We start from the raw sequence: 7,668 nt of genomic DNA, 5'->3' as shown, positions 1-7,668 counted from the left end.
GCGTTACCGTAGGGGAAATATATACTGTTTGAAAATGTGATTTTTCGTACACATTTATAGATGCATTACGGACTCATTTTGTTTGTTTGTTTGTGTATGTATGTGCGTGGATGCATGTGTGTGTGTGTGTGTGTGTGTGTGTGTGTGTGTGTGTGTGTGTGTGTGTGTGTGTGTGTGTGTGTGTGTGTGTGTGTGTGTGTGTGTGTGTGTGTGTGTGTGTGTGTGTGTGTGTGTGTGTGTGTGTGTGTGTGTGTTTACCTAGTTGTATTTACCTAGTTGTATTATACGAGAAGGGAGCTATGCTCGTAGTGACCCGTCTTTGTATCTTTCAGCATCAAGTTTGTTCTTGAATTCTTGAATAGTATTTGCACACACTGTTGCCTCATCCAATTTATTCCAGATATCCACCACTCTGTGTGTGTGTGTGTGTGTGTGTGTGTGTGTGTGTGTGTGTGTGTGTGTGTGTGTGTGTGTGTGTGTGTGTGTGTGTGTGTGTGTGTGTGTGTGTGTGTGTGTGTGTGTGTGTGAGAGAGAGAGAGAGAGTTTGTGCGTAAGGGGCTTTTAGTGTGTTTGATTTTTTAATTTATTTATCTATTTATTTCTTTATTTATTCATTTATTTATTATTTATTTATTTATTTATTTATTTATTTACTTATTTACTTATTCATTTATTTATTTATTTGTTTATTTATTTATTTATTTATTTATTTATCTATTGATTCTATTCTATTTTATTTCATTTAATTTTCATTTATTTATATAAATATTTATTTATCTATTCACTTATTTATTAATGTTTTATTATTATCATTATTATTATCATTATTACTATTAATATTATCATTTTCATTTTTTTTTTTTTTTTTTTTTTTTTTTTGCTCGTGTACCAAGATAGATTACTTCGACTTACAAGTGTTGGAATACTATGAGCTTCGTCCTCTATTCATTCACTTTATACATTTTAATAGAATCATTTTCCTGAAGCATACACCTACCACCGTACCCAATAATCATCTCTCAAAGGAAGTTTGAAAAAAAAAATATCCTTCTAAACTTATGAATAAAAAAAAAAGTATTAAATGAAGACCTCTTTTATGAAACACTCCATACCATATTCTGAAAGGAGAGAGGTAAACATTGTACTTAAAATAACTTGATGCATATTACCTTTACTTTAGCCACGAGGGCATATTAGTGTATTGAATCTTCTTAAAGATGAAGAAGCAAATTTCCATCACCGGAGATGAAGGTCCTTTCAGTGTAGACTCGTTTTAATAGTCAAAGAAAACTTTAATCTCTTCCAATTCCGTGGAGTTTCCACGGTAGTAAAGAACAGATTGCTGTCAGTCAGAGAAAAGGGAGGAGGGTTAACTGGCAATTAAAGGGTTCATTCAGATTAGCTAAACCTCCTTTAATGTGAGTTAGATGCCACTGAATCTTATCTTGTGGGTTAGGGCCTCTGAAAACGGAAGACAAAATTAGTACACGGGAAGCTCAGTGGAGGACTTGGATGGATTGAGTTAATTGTGACTCGTATATTCTTGGCGTTTTCATCCTAAGACTTATTTAGTTTTCTCCCGGAAAGCAGTGAGGTCAAGTGGATCCTAGCTATAAAATGTCTTTTGAATGAATAGATTAGAAATAATCTTTCGCTTCTTTGAGAGTATGTATGAATAGATTAGGGAAAGTTAATGCTCTATGGAATTTATGTAATGATAAAATATTTACCGTGTCTTATTGTTTGGAGCTACATAATATATTAAGTTTAATTTGTAATGAATTATATTATACATGATATGTTTATTAAATACATTTTATAATGTAATTATTTATCATAAATTTACAATAAATTAGAATCATAATGGGTTTATGATAAATGGGAACATAATATTTACAGAAAATATGATAAAATAATTGATAGTAAATGTGTGGAATTGTGATTTGTTTCTACAAAAGGAGAATAGAACCATATACGACTCAAGGCAGCTGTACATGTACAACTCAAGGAGCCTACGACAGGAGGCACTGAGTAGTCATCACCTTAGCCCTATGCGCTTGAAGGACTGTTGGGGCGAGTGACACTCACTACTTGGAATTGGAGTGCGGGATTCGAACCCACAATTAAACCAATACGAGACTAGTACGCCTTCGATTGTGCCACCATCGCACTAAGTCAGAGACTGCATTGTCCCACAGGGGATAGAGAGATGATCCTGCAGTGAACGTCCAACGCCTTTATTCCCATAGGCATAAGGACGATATTGAAATACTTTATTCTGACTAACTTTAGGCATTAGGTAAAACATCATGTTACTACAAGAGTTAACAAACACCCTATCATACTCAGACACTGAACATCTTTCTGATTTCTTATTATCATCAGAACTGAACTTTTTTTTCAATATAAACATTCCCTATGAATAGATCATATGGAACGAAATGATGTACCTTCTTCATCTTAAAGATGATAATATTACCTTTAATCTTTTCTAAACGTTGATCAAGTACGTTATGAAACTGGGTAAGCCCTTCTATGTGAGTAGGTCAAAAGAATGCAGGTAGGGTAAGACTTAAAGGCTATGGATATTAGGTTATTCATATCTTATTTTGGAACGCATACAGAGCGCCTCATCAGCTTATAAATTGTTTCTGAATGGAGGGCAAGAGCAAGCAAGCAAGAAGACCAAAGTTTTAAATAAAATACGTGTTTATGGAGTAAAGGAGAATTTCACCTCGAAGGTTATAGAGTCTATAAACATTCTGGAATAAGAAAAAAAAATCAAACTTTCTTCATAAACTCAACGGTCTGAAAGAGGCATTAGTTTGTTAATAATATATGTTTTTTATGTGTATATATAGTGCGTGTTCGTGTGTGTGTGTGTGTGTGTATGTGTGTGTGTGTGTGTGTGTGTGTGTGTGTGTGTGTGTGTGTGTGTGTGTGTGTGTGTGTGTGTGTGTGTGTGTGTGTGTGTGTGTGTGTGTGTGTGTGTGTGTGTGTGTGTATTTGTGCGTGTGGAGACTGGCAATTTTGAGCTTGTGAGCAAAACTTCGTTGTTTGAATATGTAGAAATTGGAATAGTTTAGACTAAAAATGAAATGAAACAAATACGACCTTGTGTATATTGGACCTGGGACGTCTGGCGTATGGAATCTTGGTTTGAGTTTATATACTCGACAGATGCATTATATAGTCATTCTACTTAACCACGTAAAACGTGAAACGTTTATCTATCTATATTTTGTTTTTAATTTATCTATTTATTTGTTTGTTTATCTTATCTATTCATCTATTTATTTGATTAATTAGTTATGTGTTTGAGTATTTATTTTCTGTTTATTTATCTATTTATTTACTTATACATATATTTATCTATTTATCTAATTATATATCTATCTATCTATTTGTTTATTAATTCATCAATTTGTTCATATATTTATTCACCTTTTTATTCATTTATTTATTCATATATGTATTTATTTGTTTATTTATTTATTTGTTTATTGATTTTGTCTGCCACCAAACGATCATATTCTTTACTAAGATACTCTTCGGTAGTAATGAGATTGAAATTTATATAAAAAAAAAATGTCATTAAGTTGATCGTTATTTGTACAACGCAATACTCACAACTAAATTTGAACGAAGATTTCATAATAGTTCGTCATGTTCCGTAAAATATCGACTGAGAGACTGACATGCAATAGTTGATGTGAACACAAACAATTGGAATGGTAGTTTCATAAATACCCGACGCCCTGTACCGTAAATTAACGTAAACAGTTATGAAAGAACACAAACAAGTGAGATATTGTGAAAATATAAATCACAAAGGACGCCATCCGATTGCATCACCAACTATAGTGAAGAATATAAGGACATTACACCTGGAGGCTCTGAATAGCTGTGACCCAAACCGTCACCTTCACCCTTTCCGCTTCTTCTCGGACTTCTGATAATCGGAAGAAAGTGCGGGATTCGAACCCACATCTAAGCAAACGCGAGAGCAGCATTTTTCCGATTACGCCAGTAACGCACTAATAGTTATGGGAACATGCAATAGATCATAGGGTAAATTGTATTACATAGACTAACAGACTTTGTTAAATCTCTAATAGGCTGGAGATGCAATTGTATATATATATATATATATATAAATATATATATGTATATATATATATATATATATATATATATATATTTTTTAAGGGCAAAGGATTTCATTTAATTGAATCAAGTCTTCTGGTAGCGGTCGGAATAATTACATAACCGAAATTACAATAAATAAGTAAATAAATAAATGAATAATGAATAAATAAATAGATAAATCGATAAATGAATTAATAAACATGTAAATGAATAAATACTTAAGTAAATAGACAGATAAACAAATAAATGAATAAATAAACAAATAGATAAATACAAAGGCCTTTATATGTAAATATCTGAATATATAAATATATAAACAAATAAATAAATAAACAAGGAAATAAATAGATAGATAAATAAAAATATATAAATAAACAAATAAATAAATAGATAAACGGATCAATAGATTTCGTTATAAAAATTTACTGCGATGGGTGTTTCCCTCAGCTGAATAAAATTGTCTGACGTTCAGAAACAGAGGGCTATCTACGCTTTTTTTTTTTTTTTTTTTTTTTTTTTTTTAGTTAAGCATAGATATAAACAAAGTATGCTTAAGCCTTTCACGATCCCTGCTTTACTCGAAATCAAATAAAAATGGCGGGGATGCCCATCTGTTTCTAGACATCTCATGTAATGCATATAGTAAGGAAAAGATGAATGAGATGCAGGAGAAGCGATGTGTAGACTGTGTAGTGTATCATAAGCTTAATGGCCTTTGTATTGTCTATGCAGTGGTAGAAATGTTAAAGCCTCAACACTGAATATAATGTAGTGTATGAATCATTCCCTAATTAAGTTAATGTAGTAATCGCTGTTAGATTTTGACTTTAACAATACAAAATAACTACAATAAGTTTCTGACGTAATTATTTCTATGAAAAACAGTAAAAAGGTTAAATTCAGAAATCATTAGATCAATTTTACCCCAATACATACATACATACATACATACATACATACATACATACATACATACATACATACATACATACATACATACATACATACATACATACATACATACATACATACATACATACATACATACATACATACATACATACATACATACATACAAACATACATACATGCATACATACATATACCAAAGGCTTTTTCCCCCTTACACGATAGGTAGCCAAACAGAAAAAGGCACAGAAACCACTCCCACCCATTCCATCTCCTACACACTCCCATACCCTCCCCCCTACCCCCCCCCCCTTTCATCTTGGCACCTCCTGGATGACGGGTCATCCCTGCATCCTATCCACTGCGTCGTTATATCAGCTAATGAAGAACAAAATATAAAAAAAATCATTATGGTACAAGAAAGGTAAGCAATGATTCCTTTACCTCCAATCTATATAAAAGTCAGATTAATTAAGAGCTTCATTTTATGAACAGAAACAAAGAGTAGCCTCTTGCTAAGATAATTATTTCTCTTAGGTTACGTTAGATTAGGTCAGGTTAGGCCATGGGAGGATAAGCTAGGGTCAGTCAAGATCACGTCGTATACTCATGGTATTTTAAAATATCAATAAATAAACATGTTTTTTTTTTCAAAGATATGCTTCATGCTAATCTTCTACTTTAAAATATTAATAAATAAAATTGCTATTGTATTATTGGTTGTTCTAATTTTTTTTTTATATGTAATAAACTATCCGGCCATTTGAAATCGTTACTTTCTAAATAAGCCCTTACATTTAAAACTTTGTCCAACTCTAGGTTGGATTATCATTCACATTTTTTGGTAATTTCTTTAAAGGTTATAATCTTCATTGATATACGTTTTGTATGTAAGGGGATGTATACAGCAATGCATTTCTGAAGATCTATTCATTTGAAGGCAAAGATGAGTTAATTAATAAACTTTTTGCAGAAAAAATGAATATGAAACGGGGCAGGTTCTGATGACTGCTATGCATAGGGACAAAATTTGGTTGTTGATAAATGTATTTATATCTAGTTACAACCATATGCACACACACGGATGCATATAAATACATGCATACATACGTACATACATACATAAATACATACATACATACATACATACATACAGACACACATACATACATACATACATACATACATACATACATACATACATACATACATACATACATACATACATACATACATACATGCATACACATACGCACATGTGCACACACACACACACACACACACACACACACACACACACACACACACACACACACACACACACACACACACACACACACACACACACACACGTTATTTGATGCAATGATCATCTTCTTTAACCTTGTATAGTAAAGCAGATATTGTTTAAAGTAATACGTTAACAAGATGCGCACAAACAAGAAGAAGAATATAAGTAAATTATTATAAATAAAATAGTGCAGTTGACTTCAGTCTGAGGATTACAGGCCAACTACCCAACAACCGTGGCGAAGAGGGAGTTCACTAGGTTTAGTGTATAGTTTGTACAATTCTCTCTCTCTCTCTCTCTCTCTCTCTCTCTCTCTCTCTCTCTCTCTCTCTCTCTCTCTCTCTATCTCTCTCTCTCTCTCTCTCTCTCTCTCTCTCTCTCTCTCTCTCTCTCTCTCTCTCTCTCTCTCTCCTCTCTCTCTCTCTCTCTCTCTCTCTCTCTCTCTCTCTCTCTCTCTCTCTCTCCTTCTCTCTCTTTCTCTCTCTCTCTCTCTCTCTCTCTCTCTCTCTCTCTCTCTCTCTCTCTCTCTCTCTCTCTCTCTCTCTCTCTCTCTCTCTCTCTCTCTCTCTCTCTCTCTCTGATACTCTCTTTTCTGCCTGTATTTCTATCTGTCTATCATTGTATGTTATCTAACATCAAGATCAGCTCACTGTTTTTGCCTTAGTATGGATAAATGAAGAAATTGGATACAAGAGTGTGTCGTCGCTGATCCCAATAAGGCATCAGTGATTGAGCCTCATTTTACAGTCAATTTCCTTAATAAAATCACCCACACAAAGCCAGAATAAAGAGAGAGCCCAAAGGTAATCCAGAATGAAAATATTCGTTCAAAAACACAGTTGACTTCTTAGGTCTACACTAAGGAGAAATGTATATCATGGACGAAAAGAAATGAAAAAGACGTTGGATTTCGGAAAAAATTGCTAATTTCGTCTTTGACAGCAATGTCCATTGATCGTTTTATTTTGATTGTATTGTATTCTCAAAACGCTCTCCGTTTTATATAATAAAAGCTGTTTTCACTGTCATTTATAAATATATCCATATCTTGATGTTCTGTAATACAGTAATGATCTGTTCACACTAGCGGTTTCAACCACCGCAGTTTAATTACAATGTAAGTCAATGAAGGCGTTCACACACAACCGCACAGTTTTTCCTTGACTGTGCGGTAACACCGTGGAATCCGCGCAGTTCAAACCGTTAGGCAATGCATACATCCACCCTCCATCCATCCCAAGCTCATCCAGTTATTTTTTCTATTTCCATCTGAGCTCCTGAAAAATATATAAAATGAAATAAACAAATATATGAATAGA

The sequence above is a fragment of the Oratosquilla oratoria genome, chromosome 10, assembly GCF_046742065.1.
Source record: "Oratosquilla oratoria isolate Oo_2021 chromosome 10, ASM4674206v1, whole genome shotgun sequence".
Taxonomy (NCBI): domain Eukaryota; kingdom Metazoa; phylum Arthropoda; class Malacostraca; order Stomatopoda; family Squillidae; genus Oratosquilla; species Oratosquilla oratoria.
The sequence above is the reverse complement of the archived record's forward strand: the minus strand, read 5'-3'. Positions refer to the sequence as shown.